At 42.1% G+C, this 26,472-nt stretch overlaps 1 non-coding gene and 1 pseudogene across 1 annotated transcript; both read left to right on the top strand.

Moving 5' to 3' along the window:
- The first annotated feature begins 17,914 nt into the window (after nucleotides 1–17,914).
- On the top strand, nucleotides 17,915–18,079 carry LOC122143656. Its single transcript, XR_006159303.1, has one exon. It is a non-coding gene; the product is annotated as a U1 spliceosomal RNA (small nuclear RNA).
- A 7,814-nt stretch (nucleotides 18,080–25,893) lies between these two features.
- LOC122143662 lies at nucleotides 25,894–26,097 on the top strand (annotated as a pseudogene).
- The last annotated feature ends 375 nt before the right edge of the window (nucleotides 26,098–26,472 follow it).

Below are 26,472 nucleotides of genomic sequence, written 5' to 3'. Positions count from 1 at the left end.
CTTTGGTCTTACGTGTTGCGTGTCATATGAATAATATATATGTGCCCCATACATGGAATCAGAGTGCCTACTGTATGTAGAAAAATGGAAAATCTCTACAGCAAAAGGCTAACCGCTACGTATGCATTCGGTTTGTTTCTACCATTTATTAGTAATGATTTACACAGTTTATTTACTGCTTACTATTTACCTGAGCATTCAGTATCGTGCAATATAGCATAGAGAAGGTTAGGGACATTTTGGGGGGGAATAAGTGCTGGCATTTTATCATTTAAACATGAGACTTTTCATGAAAAAATCTATAATCCAAGATGTCCACCACCATGTGACGTCATAATATGCAAATTAGATGGGAAAATGTAATCCCTAAATAAACTTTGGGTCATCCTTAATATTTCTATAATTTACAGACAAGTCTCTATCTTTTATCTCTTTTAAGATATAGCCTTTTGAAATTAAGATGTCAAAATCGAACATTTTAGGAAAAAAACCTCTGGCGCCTAAAGGGTTAAGTGGTTAACTTCAGGTTTTGTGTGGCTGGGGTAATACTGAGTTATAACAGACAAACAAACCAGAGGAAATGTGGTCATGTGTTGTTGGGTTGTGTTTTGGGTCTGAATACTTGAGTTTGATTGTCTTTATTTATTACATAAGTTAAATGAAAAACTACATGACCTTGCATTTTGGCCTAATCAGACAAATGTTTTTAAAAGTTACAGCTACATAATAAATAAGTTTTTATTTAGACACACAGACATCAAGAATCAGCTTGAGCATCACAACAATGGTGACCATCAAAAAAGCATGTTATAGCCAATAAAAACTCATCATTTTTTTGCCGTTTTTATGTGACTTTTTAGTATTTAAGTCAAGATCCCAACTAAAGCAAACACTGACCACTATAATGGTGACACACAAACTTGTGATTTTCTCATTTAGTGATTCTGCTTGTTAACATCAGGTGTCTTCAATAATGGTCAATCATCACTCAATTAATCACCTAATTATCTCATTAACTTCAACACATACCAATTATAACAATAAAAAATACCTCGTCCCAAATACCACCACAAAATCAGAATGAATAAATTAATAACACAATTTAATATCTAATAGTGGCATGAATAAATTATGAACTGAATTGTCTTTGTAACTTCTTTTATTCTTACTATATTCTTTTATTTTTGCTTTTTTATGTGACACTTTAATAGCTTGTTTTGTGATGTTCAAAGTTGATGTGTTTATCTGAATATGCTGTTTGTCACCGTTATTGAGATTCATACGCTGATTCTTGATGTGTGTGTGCCTAACATAGAAACCCTCAAAATAATAAAATTGAGAACAGTTTGCATGAGACCTATACCAAATGTATAGAAACTACACTTTCACTGTGGAATCAAAGGTGTTGTAATCAATAAAAATAACATGACTCAAAGAAAAGACTCTAAATTAGTTCAATGATTCAGGTCAAATAATGATTACATTAAAACAATCTTCATCTCTCAATGTCTTTTGTTCTTGGCTTGTCTGTCTGTTATAACTCCATTACATAAGCCAAACAAAATTTAATATTATGAAGTCAAGTGTCAAGTTCGCAACTAAAGCAAACACTGACCACTATAATGGAGACAAACAAATTGTGATTTTCTTCTTTGGTGATTGTGCTTGTTAACATCAGGTTTCTTCAATAACGGTCAATCATCACTCAATTAATCACCTAATTATCTCATTAACTTCAACCACTGCTTCAGTGTTACTTTTAACACTACTTCAGAGTTTATATGAGTCCACACTCAGAGTGTTAAATTAACACTGGGGATTTTGCTGTGTATGCATGATGGGTTTTCATTGGCTACAACATGCTCTTTTGATGGTCACCATTGTTGTGATGCTCACGCTGATTCTTGATGTCTGTGTGTCTAAGTTGAAGAGCGCTTTATTGAGTCGGTCAGATGTCTGACTATCCAAAAATTCCAGATATTGTATTTTTTCACCTAGTTTATGTAATCAATAAAGCAAAAACCCAAATTAGGTGTTCAGGTCACTACATGACAATTAGTTCAAAACATAATCAACACCACATGTCATATCACAGCCACACAAAGTATAAAGTTATCAACTTAAGGGTCAGGATCACAACTAAAGCAAACACTGACCACTATAATGGTGACACACAAATTGTGATTTTCTCGTTTGGTGATTGTGCTTGTTATTATCAGGTGTCTTCAATAACGGTCAATCATCACTCAATTAATCACCTAATTATCTCATTAACTTCAACACTGCTTCAGTGTTACTTTTAACACTGCTTCGGTGTTTATACGAGTCCACACTCAGAGTGTTAAATTAACACTGGGGATTTTGCTGTGTAGTGGCATGAATAAATTATGAACTGAATTGTCTTTGTAACTTCTTTTATTCTTACTATATTCTTTTATTTTTGCTTTTTTATGTGACACTTTAATAGCTTGTTTTTTGTGATGTTCAGAGTTGATCTGTTTATCTGAATATGCTGTTTGTCACCGTTATTGAGATTCATACGCTGATTCTTGATGTGTGTGTGCCTAACATAGAAACCCTCAAAATAATAAAATTGAGAACAGCTTGCATGAGACCTGTACCAAATGCATAGAAATTACACTTTCACTGTGGAATCAAAAGTGTTGTAATCAATAAAAAATAACATGACTCAAAGAAAAGACTCTAAATGAGTTCAGTGATTCAGGTCAAATAATGATTACATTAAAACAATCTTCATCTCTCAATGTCTTTTGTCCTTGGCTTGTCTGTTTAATAAGGCAGTACATCGTTCTTCAAACAAAATTTTAATATTATGAAGTCAAGTGTCAGATCCCAACTAAAGCAAACACTGACCACTATAATGGTGACAAACAAATTGTGATTTTCTTCTTTGGTGATTGTGCTTGTTAACATCAGGTTTCTTCAATAACGGTCAATCATCACTCAATTAATCACCTAATTATCTCATTAACTTCAACACTGCTTCAGTGTTTACTTTTAAACACTACTTCAGAGTTTATATGAGTCCACACTCAGAGTGTTAAATTAACAACTGGGGATTTTGCTGTGTATGCATGATGGGTTTTTATTGGCTACAACATGCTCTTTTGATGGTCACCATTGTTGTGATGCTCACGCTGATTCTTGATGTCTGTGTGTCTAAATTAAAGAGCCCTTTATTGATTTTTTGTGTCTGTCAGATGTCTGACTATCCCAAAAATTCCAGATATTGTATGTTTTCACCTAGTTTATGTAATCAATAATGCAAACCCAAATTAGGTGTTCAGATCACTACATGACAATTAGTTCAAAACATAATCAAATACAACATGTCATATCATAGCCACACAAAGTATAAAGTTATCAACTTAAGGGTCAGGATCACAACTAAAGCAAACACTGACCACTATAATGGTAACACACAAATGGTGATTTTCTCGTTTGGTGATTGTGCTTGTTAGTTATCAGGTGTCTTCAATAACGGTCAATCATCACTCAATTAATCACCTAATTATCTCATTAACTTCAACACTGCTTCAGTGTTATTAAATTAACACAAACACAATATTTAAAAATCCACAAGAACTCTAAAAAATGAACACATTTGAGACTACTCCAAAGCCTGTGAATTCAATTCAATTCAATTCAAGTTTATTTGTATAGCGCTTTTTACGATACAAATCATTGCAAAGCAACTTTACAGAAAATACGGAAAGTTTCTACAATATTTAGTAGTAGCTTATCAGTGGTGACTGTCAAGTTTATGTGTATACGGCAGAAATGTTCAGAAAAATCAATAAAAAGACGTAAGACAAACAGACGATTAACACTATTAACAGCAATTATGCAATCAAACTTAGAGCAAAATGTGGTAGTTCTGTACGTTGTCTCTGGGTTAGCATCATCTGAGGTCCTCTGAGGGGGTTGGCAATCATCTCTTCTCAGGTGTTCTGGATCCAGACTGGAGCTTGTGTAAATCCTAGTTACCAAGGGATGTAAATCATTACATTACATTTACATTTTACATTTACATTAATCATTTAGCAGACGCTTTTATCCAAAGCGACTTACAAATGAGAACAGTAGAAAACAATCAGATCAACGAGATAACAACAACGGTATACAAGTGCTATGACAAGCGCGTCTCAGTTAGTCTAGTACAGAACACGTAGCCAGGGTTTTTTTTTTTTTTTTTTTTTTTTTTTTCTCTTTCCCGTGGCAAAACAGAGAAACAAATAGAGACATAATTAGCTTAGCTGCTGTTCCAGCCAAATAAAATTAATTAGTTTAACCCAAGTTAATAGAATAATAATGCGCATTTGTTGATCAGATATAACTGCAGTCCAAAATTATGAGATATGCATTATTTGAATGCTTGGCCAAAGAGGTGTGTGTTGTTTTAATCTTGATTTAAACAGAGGGAAGTGTGTCTGAACCCCGAACATTATCAGGAAGGCTATTCCAGAGTTTGGGAGCCACAATGTGAAAAAGCTCTACCTCCTTTAGTGGACTTTGCTATCCTATGGTACTATCAAAAGTCCAAGCGTTTTGTGACCTTAGGGAGCGTGATGGGTTGTATCGTGGTAGAAGCCTAGTTAGGGTACGCAGGCGCTAAACCATTAAGGGCCTCCTTATAAGTAAGTAATAATATTTTTGTAACTGAATAAATTGTAACTGAATAAATAATAAAATGCATACTTTTCAGTGAAAGAACACTGAGAGTGTAGGTTGCGTCTGGTGTTTGGATTTGTACTTCAATATAATGAGCTCCAAGTTTAAGAATAGCCTACTCTAGGTTTTTTTTTTTTTTTTTTTTTTTTACTCTCTATTTAACAGCATTAACATTAACTTACAATGAAATACGTTTTTCTTCAGGCATCATCAGCTGATTTGGCGTGGACGTGCGCATGGTTTGATGGACTGGTGCAGGTAACCAGCTGAGTGGGGAGGAGCAGGGGGCAGAGATAAGAGATGTGGCAGTCTCGGTTTAAGCTTCTGGTCTGTGCCAAAGATGCAGTGGCCTGATACTCCACTGTAGGAGTCGGCTGGTGTGTGGTCTTTCATCAGGAAGCTCAATCACTGGGGGCTGGCTGGTGCTAAAAACACTCTGATGATGACGGAGGACACCCAAACCTTGATCCGTCACATTTGTGGCTGACAAGGCCTCCTGCCTCCTGATGAACTCGCTAACACACTTTGAATTAATTTTTAGGATTGGAATGCCAAGTTTGCTGAGTTCAGCATCATCCACAGTCACTCTCTGCTGCACACGCTGGTACATTGTTTGTGATGTGATGCTTCAGTGGCGACCCTTGAGCCTTTCCTCCAGAACCAGGATGAAGCCACAGCTGTTTAATAAGGCAGTACATCGTTCTTTCTGGAGTCAACCAAGTGGGTGGCCGAGTAATGCTTGCTGAACTTCAGCTTTTGCATCAAAGATGCCTCTCCACTTGTTCGGCCGAACAGAGCATTGCCCCAGCATGCTGGGTAAAGGCTGTCGAACTGCTGGATGCTGCAATCGTGGGAGTTCAAGGTTGTTCCAGGCACTGATGACCCTCTGTCTGATCGAGTCACTCATTGCAAGCTTTCCCTCCTCTAAATCAAACCTCAACAGGATTTTGCACAGATCCTCTACGTGTTGGTACCCAAGGAGATGATTCGTACCACACACATTCTCCCACACAGGGATCAAACTCTGCAGCCACTACCTGGTCAGTGAGGCACAGACTGTTCTCAGAGGAGTCAAACGTTCACCCCTCACTGTCGGAGTTGTATCCCACATCCTCCTCCTCTTCCCCTCCTCTGCCACGGCAGCAGAAACCTCATCATCTTCATCCTTACCTGTGACATTCAGCCAAGTATGGTGACCCATACTCAGAATTCGTGCTCTGCATTTAACCCATCAAGTGAAGTGAAGTGAAGTGAAGTGACGTGACATTCAGCCAAGTATGGTGACCCATACTCAGAATTCGTGCTCTGCATTTAACCCATCCGAAGTGCACACACACAGAGCAGTGAACACACACACGGAGCAGTGGGCAGCCATTTTATGCTGCGGCGCCCGGGGAGCAGTTGGGGGGTCGATGCCTTGCTCAAGGGCACCTAAGTCATGGTATTGAAGGTGGAGAGAGAACTGTACATGCACTCCCCCCACACAACAATTCCTGCCGGCCCGAGACTCGAACTCACAACCCTTCGATTGGGAGTCCGACTCTCTAACCATTAGGCCACGACTTCCCACAACAGTGAACTGAGTGAACTGATGACTGAGTGAACAGATACTCCAAACCTATCCACTCATCCCCAGCAGGAACAGGAGGCCTGTAGTTTGCCACCTCCACCTCCTCAAACAGTTCCTGACACCTTTGATTCAGCCGATGTACCAGAGGGGAGACGTACACCCATGTGCTTTCTCCCTTTTTGGCCTTTGTTACTCGCTGACTCCCTGTCAGAGTTCCAGCATGCAATGCCAGGCCAGGAGATACACCTGGAAGGAGGCAGCAGCACAGTGGGCCCAGGGATCATGTTGGGCAGAAAAGAATGAAAGCCTTCCAGGCTGTTGCTCCCTCTCACCATGCTGTATCGTGGAAGACGCACACTGTTACGGGTCACGTACTTTGTGATGGTGTACTTGTTTCTCCCCGGCAGATCCTGGATGCATTCAAGGTGCTTCTGTTGGTTCTCCCTGACGTGGTCGATGGCCGCAGCGTCCTTGAACAGATGCACCTGGTTCTTATCCATCCCAGCTGCTCCCTTCAAGATGCCAATGTCACTCTGGACATGTGCACAGGTTTCCTGGGCACCAACTGTGATCCTCCTGACATGATGGATGAGGTATGACTTGCTGAAATGCAGTTCAATGATCTGGCTGTCAGTCAGGGAAGCATAGCTCTTGGGTGACCGGCACGTAACGCCTGTACCAGGAGAGCCACATCGTCCTTGTTGTAGGCAAAGACCGCAGCGGATAGGGCGGACTTAACAGGGGATACTTTGGATGGTGATCCGTCCGTAGGGCCACATCAAATCGTCAATGAAAGATGATGAGCCATACCAGCATACCCCTGTCTGTCCACTCGCTGAAGAGGTGCTCCACAGAAGACACACCGTGGATGTGACAGCAGCCCACAATCCAGTACATGAGCTCGGGAGGTGCCTCGTCAACTCTCAACTGTACCTCTCTCATGAGGCCTTCAGCCATCGGCCGTGATTTTGTCCAGGGACTACTCACAGGTCAGGACTGACGTGAGTATCTTGGCCCAGCTCGTTGGCCAACGTTGGTGCACCATTTTTTTGTTTTTTTTTTTCGCCGTTGCCCTTTTCCATCCCAGAAAATGTCTTGCAGATATCGATAACGAATACAAAACAAAGAGATTCCAAACATTTATATTAGCATTTTTTCGTTCATTCATTATTTTTTCACAGTGTTGCTTATTAGTTTTCATCAGGGGCCATGTTGTTCAAAAGTAATCTGGTCGGATTTTTGGCCATCGGATTGGAACAAATCTTGAAAATGGTTTGCTGAAAAGAAAAAAGAGATTCTGAATTCGGATTAGATCACAAAATCCAATCTTGTTTTTTGATCTGGATTAAATCCTCAGTTTGATTTGTTCAAAAAGTTTTCGTAAGATTTGGATACTTTTGATCCAAAAAATGGATTATTCTGATCCCAGCACAGAAGGGTAGATTTCAGGACCAAAAGTGTGATAAAACTTTAAAACTGTTCTAAAAAATTCATCCTATGTATAATGTAATATATCCCCAATCAGCTGTCAATATCAAACAAAAATATTATATTTAATTTTAATGTTTTTTTGTTCTTGTTTTTTTTTTATATCCCCATCTAATTAGTCTTTTTTTCTCCATCACAGACTCTCTAAGGGCTCTGTAGACCACAAGTAATCCATATTTGGAATTCTGAAAAAGGGTGTATCTGGATCAGGTCATCCAATTTTGCTTTGAAACAACCTGCACAAATGTAAGAATGGGTTACTTGATCCTGGATAGCAAAACATGGGATTTCCAATCCAGATCATTTTTATCCAGCTTCAACTTTTTGAATGACTGGCCCCAGGTGTTGTTTCTGTTTATTACATAATAGTTTATTACTACTATTTATTAATGAATGAAAATCCCCCATGATGACAAATCTGAACAATACTCCTGTAATGTTCTACAATCAGATTTTTGTTTGTTTGTTTGTTTGTTTTGTCCTTCTTGCATTTGTAAGACTGTTAATTTACCTTTTTGGTGGAGTCGTACTTGAGGACTTAAACAAAAGTGGAACATAATCTGTGTGCGGTGGTCCTCAATGTTTATCTGCTTCTGCAATGAGAAAGCACTTTCCAACAGCTTTGGAAATGGCTGCTCTCTCCTCGCTCGTGGTCGCTGGAATTGTTGGCAAAATTTCCCTAAAAGCAGAGAAAAAGACACCACAGACACAGACTTCATGATGCTGGTGAAAAACAAGAAAAAACCTTTGAGAGTGGATGGAGGGGAGATTTGTTCCTATACAGTGAGGTCTCCTGCTGTGCTTAAGTCAGATGGAAATCTGCATCATCATATGCGACTTAAGAAAACAATTAACTCTGACTTACGTGTGATCTTCCCATGTTTTTTGTACTGGCTCAGGAGGGTGGTGTACAAGTCCCTTTCGTTGCAAGTACTCCTCGCAGTGGCTCTCCAGGACCTGCCTCCACACCTTGGCCATGGTGTTGCCCTCGGTGCGATCCCTCATCAAGGCGGTAACCTGCTTGTCCACACCATGCCTGAAATTAAAGCACAATCATTGGATGGCTGTAAATCTTAGATTTCTTTTTTTTTTTTTCAGAATCTATCAGAAACCAAATCATTGTGAAATTATTGCAGAGAAACTCACTGTAATATCAGGACAGCAGGGAACACAGCTCTGTTAGCTGGACTGAGCTGGTTAAGGATGCACACAGCAAAATCCCCAGTGTTAATTTAACACTGAGTGTGGACTCATATCAACACCGACGTAGTGTTAAAAGTAACACTGAAGCAGTGTTGAAGTTAATGAGATAATTAGGTGTTTGATTGAGTGATGATTGACTATTATTGAATGACACCTGATTTTAAACAAGCAGAATCACCAAAGAATAAAATCACAATTTGTGGTCACCATTATAGTGGTCAGTATTAGCTTTAGTTTTGTGATCTTGACCCTTAAGTGGTTAACTTTAGGTTTTGTGTGGCTGTGGTAATTGAGTTATAACAGACAAACAAAACCAGAGAAATTTGGTCATGTGTTGTTGGTTGTTTTTTGGGTCTGAATACTTGAGTTGGATTGTCTTTATTTATTACCATAAGTTAAATGAACAATACAAGACCTTGCATTTTGGCCTAATCAGACGAGATGTTTTTTAAAAGTTACAGCTACATAATAAATAAGTTTTTACCTTTAGACACACAGACATCAAGAATCAAGCGTGAGCATCACAACAATGGTGACCATCAAAAAAGCATGTTATAGCCAATAAAAACTCATCATTTTTGCCGTGTTTTATGTGAGTTTTTTAGTATTTAGTTTTTGTGATGTTCAGAGTTGATCTGTTTTATCTGAATATGCTGTTTGTCACACCGTTGTTGAGATTCATACACTGATTCTTGATGTCTGTGTGTGCACTAAAATAATAAATCTCTCGAAAAAAAGAAAATCAGAACAGTTTGGCAAGGGACCCCTTACAAAAATGTATAGCAGATACAGATTTTTTTTTTTCAACTGTGGCATCAAACGTTGTTATATTCAATCAAGGAAATATAACTCAAAGAAAAGACTCTGAAATGAGTTCAATGATTCAAGGCACATAATGATTACATTAAAACATAATCATCACAACCTGATGACTTTTACTCCTCAGCTTATCTGTCTGTTATAACGCAGTTATCTTAGCCAAACAAATTTAATGTTAAAAAGTCAAGGGTCAAGATCCCAACTAAAGCAACACTGACCACTATAATGGTGACACACAAATTGTGTTTTTCCCTCGTTTAGTGATTCTGCTTGTTAACATCAAGGTGACTTCAATAATGGTCAATCATCACTCAATTAATCACCTAATTATCTCATTAACTTTAACACTGCTTCAGTGTTACTATTTAACACTACTTCGGTGTTTTATATGAGTCCACACTCAGAGTGTTAAATTAACACTGGGGATTTTGCTGTGGCATGCATCCCATTGAGAGGACCCGACCGATGGTGTGTTCCTCTGACTCCTTTGCAGCCTTTCTGCAAGTGTTGCGGCAGTGGGTCATCTGGTTCATGTAAGGTTGTCTACAAACCAGAATGTTGGTGGTTCAATCCCCCGGCTCCACCTGAACCAAGTGTCGAGGTGTCCTTGAGCAGACAACCTAACCCCAGCTGCTCCCCCCTCCCGACGAGCTGGATGGCGCCTTGCATGGCTGACACCACTGCCGTCGGTGTATGAATGAGTGAGTGAATGGGTGAATGTGAGGCAACTTGTAAAGCGCTTTGGATGGCCTGGGGTCTGTTGAAAGCGCTATATAAATGCAGGTCCATTGTACCATTTACCATGTTGCATGCCAGGACTTCTGTCAGCATGGAGTACCAGCCAGACATGTGGCAGATCTGCTGACAGTTTCAATACCCACAATGGTATAGGAAGGCCTTCTGACTGTAACGAGCTGGGCAGTCGACCTTGGGCACCCGAAGACTGTAATGCTACACTCCGACTGGTCTCTAGAAAAAAACAGAGCTATGAAAAAAGGCTTCTGTTGAGTGGACTTTCCCTTCCACCACTTCAGAAAATTCATGAGGGTGAAACACATTCTGTGTCCTTCAGGACTTTCCTCTCCACCTCGTGCTGCCGTGCTTGTCTTTATAAGACATTGCCCTCTGAAAAAGTCCCCGTTTCAGCTCCTCCTCCTTTAGCCACGTTATGTCTGCGCTGGTGAGCCCATTAGGACCAGACTCCCACATTTTGTGCCAACCCTCAAGTGTCACCTGGTGGTTATAACAGAGACAAAATCAGTATGTAACAACACACATAAACATTTCCTGTCTAACAGCCACTGACTATACTTAGACAGTTACCTCAGTATGTGCTGTGTCTGCTGCTGACGTCGCAGTTCCCAGGCATGGCTGAGGTGGCTGCAGGCAGTCACATCAGATGTCCCTCCCAGGTTGCGACGATCAGGAGCTGATGCAGGAGCCTTAAACATGGATAAGTGTGTATTAAGTGAAAACCTTTTTTTTCATTTACCCTATACTTTTTTGCATTGCCCCTACCCGAACCTTTTTAACCTAATGCCCTACCCTTTATTGCCACCATTTCTGGTGTTATGCCCCGTTATGGTGCCCACCTGGAATCGGACTTGTAAACAGGTACTTGTGGATGTACAAACTAGGGACGGGTGAACTAGTCTGAGTCTGTGGCTGGCTTCTGTGGAGGAATCTGGATGTCTCTCTTTTTCTGGAGACTTGTTTTTCTTACCCCCGCCCCAAGCTTCCCCAGCTGCTAAATGAGGACAGATGTCCTTTCATCAGCAGACACAGAGTTTGGTTTGTGTTTTGGCTTTATTTGAGACCAGACTATGCATTAATACACGGTTCATGGCATGATAACATGAATAAGTCAAGCCATTAATAAAGTGAACTAAACCTTGTCTTTCAAAGGAGGTTGAGAGCGTCCACCAGCAGAGTGTCATCCCACACAGCCACCATCACTTTTGGGGACCCTGATGAGTTCAATCTACGTCGCCAGTTTGTCACAATTTAATGCGACGGCGAGGTTAGCCCTAGACACACGAGGACACAGGAAAGCAACACTTAAAAACTTGACTAGATCTGAAGAACAGCGATGGAGCGAATCAATGGAGGGGATAGTGCGGTGTTAGACTCACTTAGTAGAGTGGGGATATACTTCAATTCAAGCTAAACTAGACTGATCCTACCGTAACAGCTAAAACTGGTTGGTGGAAAACAAAAAAAAAAAAAAAAAAAATCGCACACGGAAATGGCAGAACAAATGGGGACACAGAAGGAACGTGGCTTCAGTGCCAAAGGAAGGTGAAGAGTCTTAAAGGTTAAAATTTAAAGAGACGGCAAAATGATGTCTAACAAATGAAGTGGTTCGTGGTCGCATCACCTGCCCATGTTATAACGAGATTAGCCGTGTTTTTGAGGGGCGGATAATCCCCGCTGTCAACCGTTGGAGCTGACTGGAATAGCTATGAAGCAGGGTGAAGAGTATCCTGAAAACTCAGAGGAGTTCGGCAGGACCACCTGCGATATAGGAGGCGCTACAGGTACGTTTTCCAGTCTTGAACATACCATCGCCTACGCATATACTGTCGAAAGCGACTAGAAAGTTGGACGTGTTTGTTTATAGGAAAAGTAGGTTCATGGCAATGAAACAATCCAGTCAGCTGCTCGCTACCCAGGATTCTTGGCACAAACTCGGAAACGCCACCATAGAAGCAGACAGATTCGTACCATTTAACGTGACTGGCGGTCCAAACAATCATGAAAGGGCGTATCGATTAGGGATTTGCGTGATGACTAATCTTTACTGTCGTTTAACCGAAAAGTTTGTATCTGACTATTCGACTTGTGTCTAAAAGCATGAAACCCCCAAAAGAGGGTAAGAAGAAAAAAAAAACGTTGTGTGTGCCGTGTAGTATATAGCCTAAATTTGAAATACTTAATCAAGCAATCTCAACTGACACATCCCTCAATGACTTCCTCTAATCCCTGTCATAGATACACACTTTCAGAGATTGGTAACATGAACCAGCTCATACTTTTGGCATTGATACAGCACATTATATACCATTACATGTATGTTTGCTTGCACCAGATAACCAAGCACAGAGTCCCCTGCCCAGTCTGCATCTTCTGGGTCTTCTGCACCAGCTAACCTCTGGAGCTTTCGAGAAAAGTCATCAGCTGCAAGGCATTACAGAGACCACTGGAAGAAGCATACAGACACCAAAGTCCTCTGGAAGTAAAGAATCATCAATGTTTTTATCAGGCGGTGCTTACTCATGAGTAAAGTATTCGCTTAGCACATAACACAGGCCATTACTACTTTTTGTAATTGCTGGTCGTACTGTAGCTGTACTTTACTGTATTACTGCCTAAGTTTGTACTTATATTCCAATGTCTACACTCCAAGCATACCTGTTTTTTTTTTTTTTTTATTGTGATTACATTGGCCAACCAGCTTCTCCTCTGTCTTACAGGTACATCTGCCAAGAAGCAGGAAAAAGGCAAGACCAAGCATGGAAGCCACACTGGCAATCTTCGCTGAAAAGACAGCACTTGCCCTCAAAATCACCGACGACACGGAGATCCAATTGAAAATGCACGCAGAATCAGCTATGAGCTCAAAATGCTATCAATGTTCACACAGGTTTCTTGCAAGAGCAATTTCCCCATTTCCACCGAGCTACCAAAGCACTCAGTCCATAGATGTATAGAATATGTTTCTCTAAAATATTTTAACTAATTTATACTAAGGAGGTACGTTCAAATAGGAGTTGTGTGTGTGTAATGTGGCATGGACTGTAATCGAACAACTTACTGGTGGAAAAAGCCCCCTCTCTCTACCATTGCAAAAGACACAGAATTCCTAGAACCCTGGCTCATGGACACTTAAAGGCCCATCACGTGTAGATGTGGTGAAACGTTATGGGGACAGGTGATGTTCTTTTATAAGTTGTCCATGTAAACAATTATGAAAAGAAAAAACAAATCACCGTTTATTACATGCACTGTGAAAAACATTTAAATATAGGCTAATTTTGAAATGATAGGTAGGGATTGCAAAAACCAAACAAACAGATGGTTACTGTAAACACAGAGGGGCGGTCATATTTTAATATCAGTAGGGCTACTGACAAGCTATACTATGGCAAAACCGTTTTAGCATTTAATCATTTAAACCTACAAGTCTAAATTTTCATGCTACTAGTACTTATTTTTTTAGATACTAGTATATATTCCGTTAAGTACTAGTACATATCTATTGCGCTAATGAATAAGTACTAGTACTTAATGGAATAGATACTAGTTTCTAAAAAATAAGTGCAAGCATGAAAATAGAGATTAGTAGGTTTAAAAGATTAAATATTAAAGTGGCTTGCCATAGCCATACCATAATAATTGTATCACAAAGCAGCATTATTTAACTATTTTATAAACCTAAATCAGACTTTTCACTCACTGACGGTAAGCACTAAGTAAAGTTAAAAAAAAAAAATTCCAGGAGAGATTATTTCATTATTGTGTAGCAGGCTTACCAGAAACTGATGATCTACAACTCCCTGCAAAAGGACAGAATGCCGTCCTTTGCGATTGAAGTAGTCAGCGTGATTTTCTTCTGGGGCAATGATGGGGTTTTGACTCCCGTCAATTGCTCCAGCGCACTGTGGAAAACCACACCTCATTTGGAAGCCTTGTAGGACCTCCCGGAGGGGCATCTCCTTCGGGCAGTTTTATGAACTCGAGCATGAGGACTTGGCGACTTGTGTAACGGCTTCCGTTACACAAACATTTTGAAATAAAAGCGAAAATGCTTACTTCCTCCATAACCTCCCGAACTTTAGTGCAACAGCGTGCTGCGTCTGATGTCATTGTTACTGTTCTTTTGCACATGCAGGTTAGTTTGAAACCTCAAACAGTTCACACTGGAATCAGATATAGGCCACATTTTAAAAGGTAATGTGAACAGCCAAACAAAAAATCGAATCTGATCAAAAAATCAGAATTGAGCATTAAGACTTGTGGTGTGAACGGGGCCTTGTATTAATGCTGACTGCGCCACCCCTTTAAATTGAGGGGAACTAACCACTTAACAGATTTTAGACACGCAGGTTTGTTACCAGGAAAGGCAGAGACAAAAAGGTATTAATGTACACAAATATTTATTAGGTTTACAATAATCAGAACACTTAAGACCAAAAATATAGTTCAATTGAGCTAAACAACCATGATTCAATACAACACACACAAAACAAAATACACATAATAGCAAGCAAAACAATGCAACAAAACAGCAGCGCCGTCTTAATCCCGTTCCATGTAGGAAAGGATCGTCCCAACCCCCACAAGACGGAGCACTCCCAACAAAAAAATGTTTGTCCTGCTAAAAAACAAACTATTAAATTTACTTGATCGAATCACTTATTTGTAAAATATATGAATCATACATACTGACAGTTAGTCAGCGAAAAAAATCCAAACATCTAAAAAACAAACAATTAAAGCAGATTACTCAATGACTTGACAATTATATTCAGATGAATAAACCAGGTGGAGGATAATGAAAGCCTAGACACCATCGCGAAGTCGCGAACAAGATCCGAGCTACAGTACAATAAGTTAAATAACATCAATTGATATGCACAAGTTCACAGTCACATTAGCCAAACAGCTAAAAACATCTTTTTAGACGGAAGCCCACACGCCCCAAGGGCGGAGCTAGCAATGACGCATCCTTGGTGGCCTACTCGAAGCCTTTATATTGCATATCTGGTTCTGATTGGCTGTCATTTTAAATGCAATGGAGGGAACTTACATACATATATGTGGCAGATTGGGTATGTATAAATATATATGTATGTACACTGTAAAACCTGACACAAGTCCCAGTAACTCAAAACCGTTTGAGTAAACAGATTGCCTTTACTTAAACCATGTAAGTTTTAAAACTTTGCAATAATGTCATCAAGTGATTAATTAAGTGCTGATTGCGCTTTAGTGATGAACAGCTGCTGTTAACAAACAGCATCACCAGCTCCACTTATTAGTAACCAGACTGACTTTATTTCTGTCAGACGTCTACAGAAGTTCTTATTGAGAATTAACTAAGGTTTAGATGTTGATTTATTGTTTCATTTGAAGTAACCATGTTAGAGATCAGTGTTTGCTTAGTTGGGCTCTTGACCCTTGATTTCTGTCTTAGATTTTTTTTTTTTTTTTTGGGGCGTTGTCACCATGTGTTTTTGAAACATGTTTGTTATAACTCAAAAAACCCAGAGAAAATATGATCAGGTATTGGTTGTTATACAGCTTATTGGTGATGATACATCATCAATTATGGAGCTGTTCAGAGTTCAAAAATCTTATTAAATAGGATATGAATAGTTAGTTCAGTTGATTGCAATGAAAGCCATTCAAAAAGTCAGTGGTTCATTCATAATCAGTTAATATAAAAACTTTCCAAACAGTTTGGTTTTCTATGGTGTCAATTAGTCACACACAGACATCAATAATCAGAATATGAACCTCAACAATGGTTACGAAAAGAAAAAAAAAAACATGCTGCAATGCATGCTGGGTACTATTGTAGTACAAAACTCATCCATGGCTCCCCAGCTGCTCTGCTGCATTGTTTTTTTTTATGGTCACCATTGTTGAGGTTCATATGCTGGATTATTGATGTCTGTGTGTAACTACGTGACACCATAGAAAACCAAACTGTTTGGAAAGTTCTTTATATCAAACTGATTATCACAGAACCCACTGGCTCTTAGAATCTCTTTTACTGTAATCAATCCAACTAATTAAACAACACCTATTTCATAAGAGATTAGAATCCAAACAGTTCAATAATCAATGATTATAATCACCAATATACAGTATTACAACCAACATCAAGGTACAGGTTAGATAAAAAAAAAAATGCCTATCCTGAATGGCATTGTAAGTTGCTTTGGACAAAAGCAGCTTCTCAAGAGTGTGAGTGTGTGTGTTGTGTGTGTGTGTGTGTTATAACACCTGATTGATATTTTCTCTGGGCTTTTGAGTTACAACAAATGGTTACAACAGCCAGAAAAAAAACACTAGAACAGAAATCAAGGGTCAAGAGCCTAACTAACTAAAGCAAACACTGATCTCTAAACATGGTTACTTTAAATGGAAACATAAATCAACATCTAAACCTTAGTTAATTCTCAATCAGATCTTCTGTAGATGTCTGACAGAAATAAACTCAGTCTGGTTATTAATAAGTGGAGCTGGTGATGCTGTTTGTGGGGTTGTTTAATCAGATCTTGAGAGATTTAATGTATTTTATTTCAGTTTATTTTATCTAAGGCTGTGTCTGAAGTCAGTTGTAGTTCTTGTTTCTCTTTTCTTCAGTAATTCTGTTTGTGAACAGCAGCTGTTCATCACTTATTCACAATTATCACTCAATTAATCACTTAATTATTTAATTGCAATGTATATCTTCTTTCAGTGAACTCAACTGAATTAAGTCAGAGTACTCACAGCTATAGTTTTAAAACTTAAATGGTTTTAAGGCAATCGCGGTTTCTAACTTGTCAGGTTTTTTTCCAAGGATATCTGTTTACTCAAACGGTTTGAGTTAAGTACTTGTCGGGTTTTTACAGTGTTATTGTGAACGAATAACAGAAAAAAGGAATGAGGGCTTTGTCCTAGCTCCCCCTGAGGTCTGCCCTTGCAGATGCCGTGGTTGCTGTTTTATTGAGAATTCTACTCTGATGCATCACTCACCTGAGGTCTTGGAGTCGTTCACTAACGAGCTGATGCATCGAATCAGGTGTGTTTGGTTAAAGGGAGTCATCTAAAAACATATGAGACCCTTTGTCTGAGACACCCGATTCAGATCTTCGAGTCTCTACTAATGAGCTGATGAACTGAATCAGGTTGTGTTTGATTAAGGTGACGTAGAGGCAGATTCATGCAGTGTTGGGGGGCCTCCAGGAACGCGGTTGGGAAACACTGATCAAAAGCCAGGGTTGGGAAGCGCCGGCTCGTGCCAACGCTTGGCAGTTTGCAGGCCAGTAACAGAAGGCAGCCGTCCTTCCTTTGCTAGGGGCGGGGGGTCACCGTTGATGAGGAAGGTAGAGATGGAAATGGTACCTCTGACTGGCCGCTTGGGCCTTCATACGTACCTGGTAGGGGCGATACCTGATCAAGAAGGCGGTTCACCCAGGGCGAGGCTCGTCCATTGCACTCCGGCCGTGCTGATCCCTGCGAATATCCCCAAATGTGGGAATCTTGACTGACATAATTTATGGTAGTGGGGGACTGCGTTCACGCTCTCCCCTGAAAGTCCTGGTTGAAAAAAGCAGATGGGTTTTTTCTCCTGATCCTTCTTTATACAAAGCGTTTGTTTGGCTTACTTTTCGGGTTCTCAATGATCCAGAGAAGCTGGTCAGAATGAGCGACTTCCGTCATATGCTTGGTATTGGTTGTGCTGGTGTGGAAAGAAAAAAAAAAAAAAGTCACTTGCGCTCTTGAAAAATCGGCCCGTGGTGGGCGGTTTAGTTCAAATTTCTCACAGACCTCACTTTTCAAAGTCGATCGACTGACTGTTGCCGGAGCTGTAGCTGTTTTCAGATTGGTTTGTTGTCCTTTTGCATTTCCTTTTCCTTTTTTTCACCTTACAGTTGCCACCAAGTGGCCAGAGCCAGCGCCTTTCTCTCCTGACCACATACTTAGGCCAGTGTAGGGCGTGGCCGATTTGGGTGAAGTGATCTCATTCCTATCTGGAGTTCTAGCCATTTTGCAAACCGGGGCAACACGACCTGTGAACGTTTTGAGGCCCCTCGCCAAAGGGGGATGGAAATTTCCACTTGTTTTGGATGGATTATTGACCGATCAGACTCCAGAGAAATTCTTTCTGTGCTGCCTTGTTCGGACTGGGCCACATACCTGGTGCTGGTTTGAAAAAAAGTTTACGACCAAATCCAAAATAGCCGAAAATTTGCCTGCCTATAGTGTTCGGCTTAGAGCCAAGGAGTCCGATGACATGAGGCAAGTGGCTCTGCGACAAAAACGTTTGGGAGTTACGAGCGGCGTACTCTCCGCCGCAGCAGAGTCCACCGTCGGGCCGATCGGGGCGAGGCTCAGTGATGTTGCAGACGGGGGAGGGTCTTACCACCCCCCAGCGTTTCAGGTCTCCTGACTTACCAAAGCCGAGATGGGCGTTGGCCATGTCCCGCTTCCCTCCCCACTGCCCCATAGCAGCATCGCTTCTCGGCGTTTTGGCTAAGATCACGTGTCTGGTCGGACGGTTGAGACGGCGATCGCCTCTTGGAGGTTTCTTGTCTCAGGATCTTTTGATATCCTGAGTTACACAACTTTTAAGAGGTACATTGAACTCTGCTGCTTCGGGCTCCAACAAGTTTTAAGGTAAGGTGTTTTAGCTATTTATTCTGCTATTTATTGTTGTATTTATTGTAGTTTTAAAGTTTTTAGGCTGTTGGTGCCTCCATCATGTCGGCTGCCCGTGCCGGCGTGCGGAGGCACCACAGCGTGCGTTTTTTATTCAGGCAGGTTGAGGGGAAGCTCCTGGAAATGTCCCGCATGGACTTTTCCAGGAAGCTGACCAAAAGACCTTAGCTTTTAGATTGATGACCTGCATTGTTTAGACTCTGGCCTTGAACAAGGATTTTTGATGTAAGTTCTTATAAACTGCTTCTGCTTAGGCTTGGCAAGGTTTGATTCAGTTTAAAGGCACAGTTTCCACTTCATTGGGGGATTCTGAGGGCATCATCGCCAAAAGGAACGGCAAGAAGAAGGAGCTTTTCTTTAGTACTGAGGCGTTCGAGCACTTGTTCCCCGGACCGCAGTTTTTACGGGGGGAAGGGGAAAGAAAACAAGTGCAACAAGATCTGTAACATGATGTAAACCACTTGGTCTTTGGACTCGTGTAAATGTTTGTTTTCTTTTAAATGTTATCATTCCTTTTTTTATACATAACGGCTCATGCGCCCCTCACCATCTGTACTATCAATGGTAGAAGTGGAAGGTTCTGGGAGGTCCCACCATTAGAAAGCACAGAGTTAATTTTTTCCTTTAAAAATTCTTTTAATTCAGTGGTTTTGTTATTATTGCCCAAGGAGTTGTCTACTGCCCTTTTAAAACAGGTACAATTAAAAATGGAGGAGCTATTGTCCCTGCAGGAGCCTCCATTATGGAGAGGATCTGATCCACCCAAAAATTTTAACCAACACACTGATGGAGTTTGCGGTTTTTAATTACTAATTCTAATATCTTGGTGGGAAGGGCAGCACTGTGGTGAGGGCAAGGCCCGGGCCACTTTTAGTGAATCTGACCTGTTAGGGACAGGGATTTTTAATGGGGTCTTAATTGTCTATGGAGTTTTTTTACGGAAAACGATTGGAAAGATATGAGATTTTAGAAGATTTGCAAAACCCACATAGTAGGTAGGGGCTACAATAAGTTAAGCAGGGGATTTTTAATTGTGTGTTATCCGAAAACAGACAGGGAAAAGGGTTTAGGCGGAGGGGGATTTTACAGTGGACACAAAAACGTCGGGTTTTATTGTGGTTCGGACCTTGGGCCAAATTAAATGGTGCTGGTTTGCAAAAAGCAGGTTTGCGACCAAAATCCCAAACTAGGCACGAAAATGCCTGCCTTCTCCGTCGGCTTCGAGGCTAACGGATGTCCGAGGAAATGAGGCACGTGGGCTCTGCGGACAAACCGTTTTGGGAGTTTACGAGCGATTGCCGTACTCGCCGCCGCCAGCAAGAGCTCACCGTTTCGGGTTCGATCTGATTACGAGGCTAGGGGACGTTGCAGAAGGGGGAGGGGTCCTACCAATCACCACCAGCGTTTTCAGGTTATCCCTGACCTTTACAAAAAGCCCGAAGATGGGGAGTTAACCGCGCATGCCAGCTTTCAGCCCAGTGCACAAATGCAGCATCGATTCTCTGCCGTTTGGCTAAGAATCAAGGTGTAGCGGATGTGATGGCGTATGTCGAGAGGAGATGGTACTTTGACGCCCATGATGGCGGGTTTGGGTTGAAGAATATTGTACGGATTCAAGTGCCTTCAGAAATGCTGTCGGGTCTGTACAAGGAAACATTAGGAGAGGATTTGTGGGTCGTGGACGTCTTGAAAGGACCGTCTTAATGTAGACAGCTCATCAGTGTTCTGTCTCCCGGATCTTACAGCAGAGGAATTTATTGATCTGACCTTCTTCAATCTAACGGACTGTGTGAGTTTTTTTGAGTCTTGGGGGAAGAAAAAGCACAAGCTGTTGGAAGGATTGTGTTTGCACCCATTGTTTGCACAGGATTAACTTACCTCTCACAATCCATCTGTATAATCCTTTTTGAGTTGAGGATGCGGAGGTAATGACATTCCTTGAGAGGCACTGTGAGGCTGTGAAAGGAGGTGAGCGTGTGAGGGATCGGTTTGGGGATCTGGACTGGGAAGAGGCGTTTTTTTTGTGAAGCTCCGGGTGGATTCAGCAGTCCCTGGAAGCCTGGTTCACCTACCGGGGTCCATTTCCATTGGGCCTAACAGGGGCTTTCTCTACTACCCTGGGCAGCCCGTGTATTTGCAGGAGATGTGGAGGAGAAGGACACGTTAAAACAGACTGTGGAAGGACAGCGTTGTCGGTTTTGTGGGGGAAGGCAGACCACGTTGCTTCGGCCTGCCCCGCACCAAAGCTCTGTAGCCTTTGCGGCAAGGCCGATCATCTTTACCGTACCTGTCCATCAAGAGAAACAGGTCATATGCGAGCATATTAAAGGAAGGTGATGATCTGCAGGCAGACCTGGATGCCATTCTAGCAGTCTACCAGCAGAAAGGGACGGGGGCATCTGCAACAGCGACAGGTGCGAATGATCAGAGAAGTATGAGTGCATCAAGTCAGGAGTGTGCTGCGTATGAAGGAACAAGCGGATGGAGCCGAGGGTGGATTCTGATATCTTTGTCCCTGGATGGAAAGGATGTAAAAGGAGGTCGGTATCGGAGCAGCAGCTTAATCCGTCTGCGGGATGGGCAGATCTGGACTTCACAGAGGTGCTTTCTGATGGTGTTGAGAGGTGGATAAGGAGCAGCCCCTTTTTGGAGCCTGACAACTGGATCAACCACACCAACGAGAGACAGCTTCATAGTGGCGATCAAAGATGGTAGATTGCCGCGGACTCAGCATCTGGGGACTGGCCGTCGCAGGAGCCTGGGGGGGCGGGCTTAGTGACCCTGATAATGGGGAAAATATGTGCCAATACAGCAAATGGAGAACTCTTGTAAGTCAGGACTCTGTTGGGTCAAGATTGTAATGTGGAGGTATGAAGGTAAGAGAATGAGGAGGGGGGACAAGCAACTGGGTGGGGGGATAGTATTGAAGAGGAAGGGTATGGGAAGAAAGATAGCGGAATCTGTGGGTATTGTCTGAATGGTTTCAAGGAAGGAATGGGAAGAAGAGACATTGGGAAAATGGGGAGGAAAAGGGGAATGGATGGAAAGTATTGTGGGCGATAGGGGGCTTTTGGAGGGTGTCCTAGGGTTTTTCAATGGGTGCCGTTAAGTGGCAACTTTTTAATGTAATTGGACGAAAATGCAGAACGCCGGACGCAGTTTATCTTTTCTGTTAAAGATTATATTATGATGTTTGTTTTTACAAGAATGCCCTTGAGAATGAAAGGGATGATATGAGAGGTTTTTTCAAAGGACTGGACTTTGGGGACCATCCTTTGGGGGAGTGGGAATGTGAGGGCGTGGATGCGTGGGGGATTTTATTCTTTTCCTGGGAGGGGTGAAGTTGAAACATCGGGGGTGATTGTTTCCAGGGAGGGTGATGTTTGTGGATGCAAGATGGAGGGGGGTGGCCCATGTTCAGTAAATACTGTGTATGCGCCCAGTAAGCGGGAGAAGGAGAGAAGAAGAGAAGGTTTTTGGTGAAAATTTTTCCGTTATTATATACTTTACCGGCTGGTGGGTGTCTGCAGGGGATTTTAATATGTCCCTTAGAGAAAGTTTCTTGGGGGGAATTGGTCAGGGGTTACTTAAAGTTTTGGATTACAAGATTTCAGGTCAGACAGCTGTAGGGGAGGGTGTTAGGTTATACATGGTGGAACCATAGGCATGAGGCAATCGCGGTTGGATTAATATAATTTTTTTCAAGTCTGTTAAAGTTAGTAGCTACAACAAGGCAGCCAAGGTGGTGTTCAGACTCATTGTTAGTTGGAGCTTGGGCAGAGGTTGAAGCAGGTGCAAGGGTCGGGCGAAGTTGGCAGATGACTGTAACATACCTCCAGACCGACACCTTTTTGTAAGGGGTTCCCCGGGGTATTATATGCTGGGTGGTGCAATTTAAAGGATTCTACCAGGGCACATTCTGACTGGGTGGGAAGGGGTGAAGGAGAGGATTATGTGTTTTTTGCAGGGCATGGGTTTAGTTTTTTGGGGAAGGCTAAGCGGAATCAAGTGCGTCAATGGAACTAAAGAATTGCAAATTTTATGATCTCCCAGGTCTAATTGAGCACTGTGCAAGGGTGGAAGAAAGCCAAACTCTTGCAGGATTCTTTGAATGAACATATATAGAGGGGAAGCACAGCAGTGTTTGTTTATGCAGTCCGGTATAGTTTCAGCGTGTGTTTAGAATTGAAAGGACTACAAAGTTTGTTCTTTTCTCTACTGTGAAGGGCAGGCAGAGCGTAGCAGGTATGGAATGTTTTTAATACAGAGAGAGGGTAATGTTTACTCAGTTTCAGTAATGCTGAAGGCTTCATTTGCTTTTGATAAGCAGCTGTTTTGCGGATATAGAAAGAAGAGCTTCCAGCGGCTGAGGGTTTTTCTAGAGGATCTGGACCGGACCTTGGAGGAATGGAGCAGGCAGGTTAGAGAAGAGGTCACCTTGAAGGAAGTAATGTAGCAGTTTAAGTCCTTGAAGAGGAGGCACTCTCCAGGTGTTGATGGCCTACCTGGCTGAATTTTATCAAGTTCTTTTTGCCTTTAGTAGGCCCTGAACTGATTAAAGTTTATCAGGAAAGTCTGGATAGTGTGGATTGCCTTTTGTCTTGAGGAGGGGTTGGTGACCCTCGCATGAAATATAAAAGGATTGTGGCAATTGGCGTCCATAACTTTACCTTACCTAACTACCGATTAGACGATTCTGGCGAAAGGTCTTGTTAACCTTAACGGCTTAAGGGGGTATTAGATTTGGGTGGTTCTCAAGATCAAACTTGTGGGTCCCAGGAAGATCGCAGCCTCAATTTATGTTGATCCGGGATGTGATCAGTTTGGCTGGCAACGTCAGCTTCCTTTGGGCAATCCTGAGCCTTGACCAGGCAAAGGCCTTTGATAGGGTAGCCATGTGGGGTCTTTTTTGTGTGTCCATGTTGGAGAGCTTGGTTTGGCCCAGGTTTCGAAGCTGGTCCATCTTTTGTATAGCGAGGCTTTCATGTCAGATTAGGATACTGATTCTATTCTGACCAGTGACCGGTGTGTGGTGTAAGGCAAGGTTGTCCTTTGTCACCCTTATCTATATAACTGGGCTTTAGAGCCTCTGATTATCGGCTACACGATTACAGCGGCGTTGACTGGGTATAATTGCCAGGTGGAGGAGGATAAGGTCAAAAGTGTGTTTGCTTGACGCAGCTGATAATGACAGTCTTTTTGACCACCTGAAAAAGATTTTGTATTGACAGGAGAGAGATTCTGCATAGGTTTTTTTCTGACAGCCCCACTGGTGCCAAGATAAACAGCAGTAAATCTTCGAAGTGATGTTTGTAGGACGATTGGAGTAAGAGGACTGTGAATTTCCAGGAGGGTAAAGTACCTTGTCCCAGAGGCCTGGTCTTATTAAAATTTTTGGGTGTGTCTTTTTTTTCAAGGTGAATGGTGCCCAACCAAAAATTAGGAGGGGTTGTTGGACTCTTTACAATCTAAAGTAAACCGGTGGAGTTAAGGGATCTGTCATTAATGGTAGAGTACAGTAATGAAGGCAGATGTGTTGCCTAGTATAATCATCTGGCTTACGTTTTTTCCCAGCCTTTTTGGCAGGGAGGAGAATTTAGAAGTTGATTTTTTCTTTTATTTGGAGAGGAGGAGCTGAGTTAGTATCAAGGGCGCGATGGGTTTCGTCCTCCTTGTGATGGAGGCAGAGGGGTGGCCGTGCCTCCTTTGGAAGGTTACGGCTTTGTTTTAGCATTTGCAGCTCGCCTAGTGGTACGGCTCTGGAGCAAGCACATGTGTTGGTCACTTTTAATAGCTGGCCTTGAGGTAATTTAATAGGCAAGTAATAGGTGCCTGGTCACCGGATAGGCCTGGCCATTATAAAGTGGCGGCAGACACTGGCTGAAGGGAACTAAGGCTTGGTGAGAGTCACTGCTGTTAAACTCATAGGAAGCCTAGAGAGACAGGCAGCCCAGTTAAGGAAGCCAGAGGGCAGCTCCCACTGAAGAGTCTGGCTGTCTGCACCAGATTATTTGGTAGGAGGTAGGGATGAACGGTTGGTGGAGGTGATGAGGAGAGGCCTCCCAGCACGTGGGAGCCAGCTTATATAGGCACAGGTCAGGGCAGATCTCCTTTGTGCCCAGTGGCTGGAGAGAAGAGACAATTGAGCACGCCTTGTGGTCATGTCCAGGAAGAAAGGCTTTAAAGCAGTCACTTCGGGTGGTGGAAGGGGAGACCACTGATTACCCGTGACTTAGTGTTGTATGGAGCAGGGTTGGGAAATATAGAGAAGGATCAGAGAAGAGTAGTATGGTTGGCCCTGTAGGGCAGGCTGACACCCAGCGGGACTGGCGCATCAGTGCCTGAGGAAGCAGTTGCCTGGAATAGGTTCCTCAAAGTTATTTCCAACACTTATGGCAAGTTTGGTGAAGAGGTAATGGTTCAGGTCGTTTATGGGGAGGAGAGGATGAGGGCTGTATGGGGGGGACTCCCTCGGGTAGGGGCAACATAAAGTCTAGTTGTTAAAAATCTAGTACTGGTTAGAGTGCGCTGATTGTAATGTTTTGTATCTTCACTTTTTGATGTAATGATTTTTGAGTTCGGACACTGATTTTTGAGTTCTGTAGGCTTGACATGTATGTTTCACACTGAAAATTTTGTTATTTGCCTTTGTTACAAGATGTTAATTTGTAAATTGTATGGAGTGTATGGATTTAATAAAAAAAAAAAAAAAAAAAAAAAAAAAAAAAAAAAAAATCTGTTCTTATCAGTTTAATATCTGATACGTCCCCACCCGGGGACACAATATTAAATTGAATTTTGGATCACGGAGCTGGACCGGGGGCTTGCTCGCCACTCCACGCTCGGCCTGCGTATTGCAGTGTCCTCCCCCAGGAAACCGTGTGCTTCCCTTTTTTCAGGATTGAACTGCCTTATTGTGATGAATAACAGAAAAAAAGGAACGAGGGCTTTGTCCTTGGCTCCCCCTGAGTCCTGCTCTGTCCACCGTTGATGAGGCCGGTAGAACGGAAAATGGTAACCTCTGAGCTGGCAAGCCTGGTCCTTCATACTTACCTGGCAATGGATGGATTATTGGCGAACGACACTGGACTGGCTGGAGAGACACGCACGGCAAACGACACTGGAATGGCTGGAGAAACACGCACGGCAAACGACACTGGACTGGCTGGAGGAACACGGCGGCAAATGGCAAACGGACTGGAAAAAACTCAACGAGAAAATGATGGCCCTGAAAGGAGATATAAAAGAACCTACACCAAAGACAG

The sequence above is a fragment of the Cyprinus carpio genome, unplaced genomic scaffold (assembly GCF_018340385.1).
Source record: "Cyprinus carpio isolate SPL01 unplaced genomic scaffold, ASM1834038v1 S000006479, whole genome shotgun sequence".
Classification (NCBI taxonomy): Eukaryota; Metazoa; Chordata; class Actinopteri; order Cypriniformes; family Cyprinidae; genus Cyprinus; species Cyprinus carpio.
This window is presented reverse-complemented; position numbering and strand designations above follow the sequence as displayed.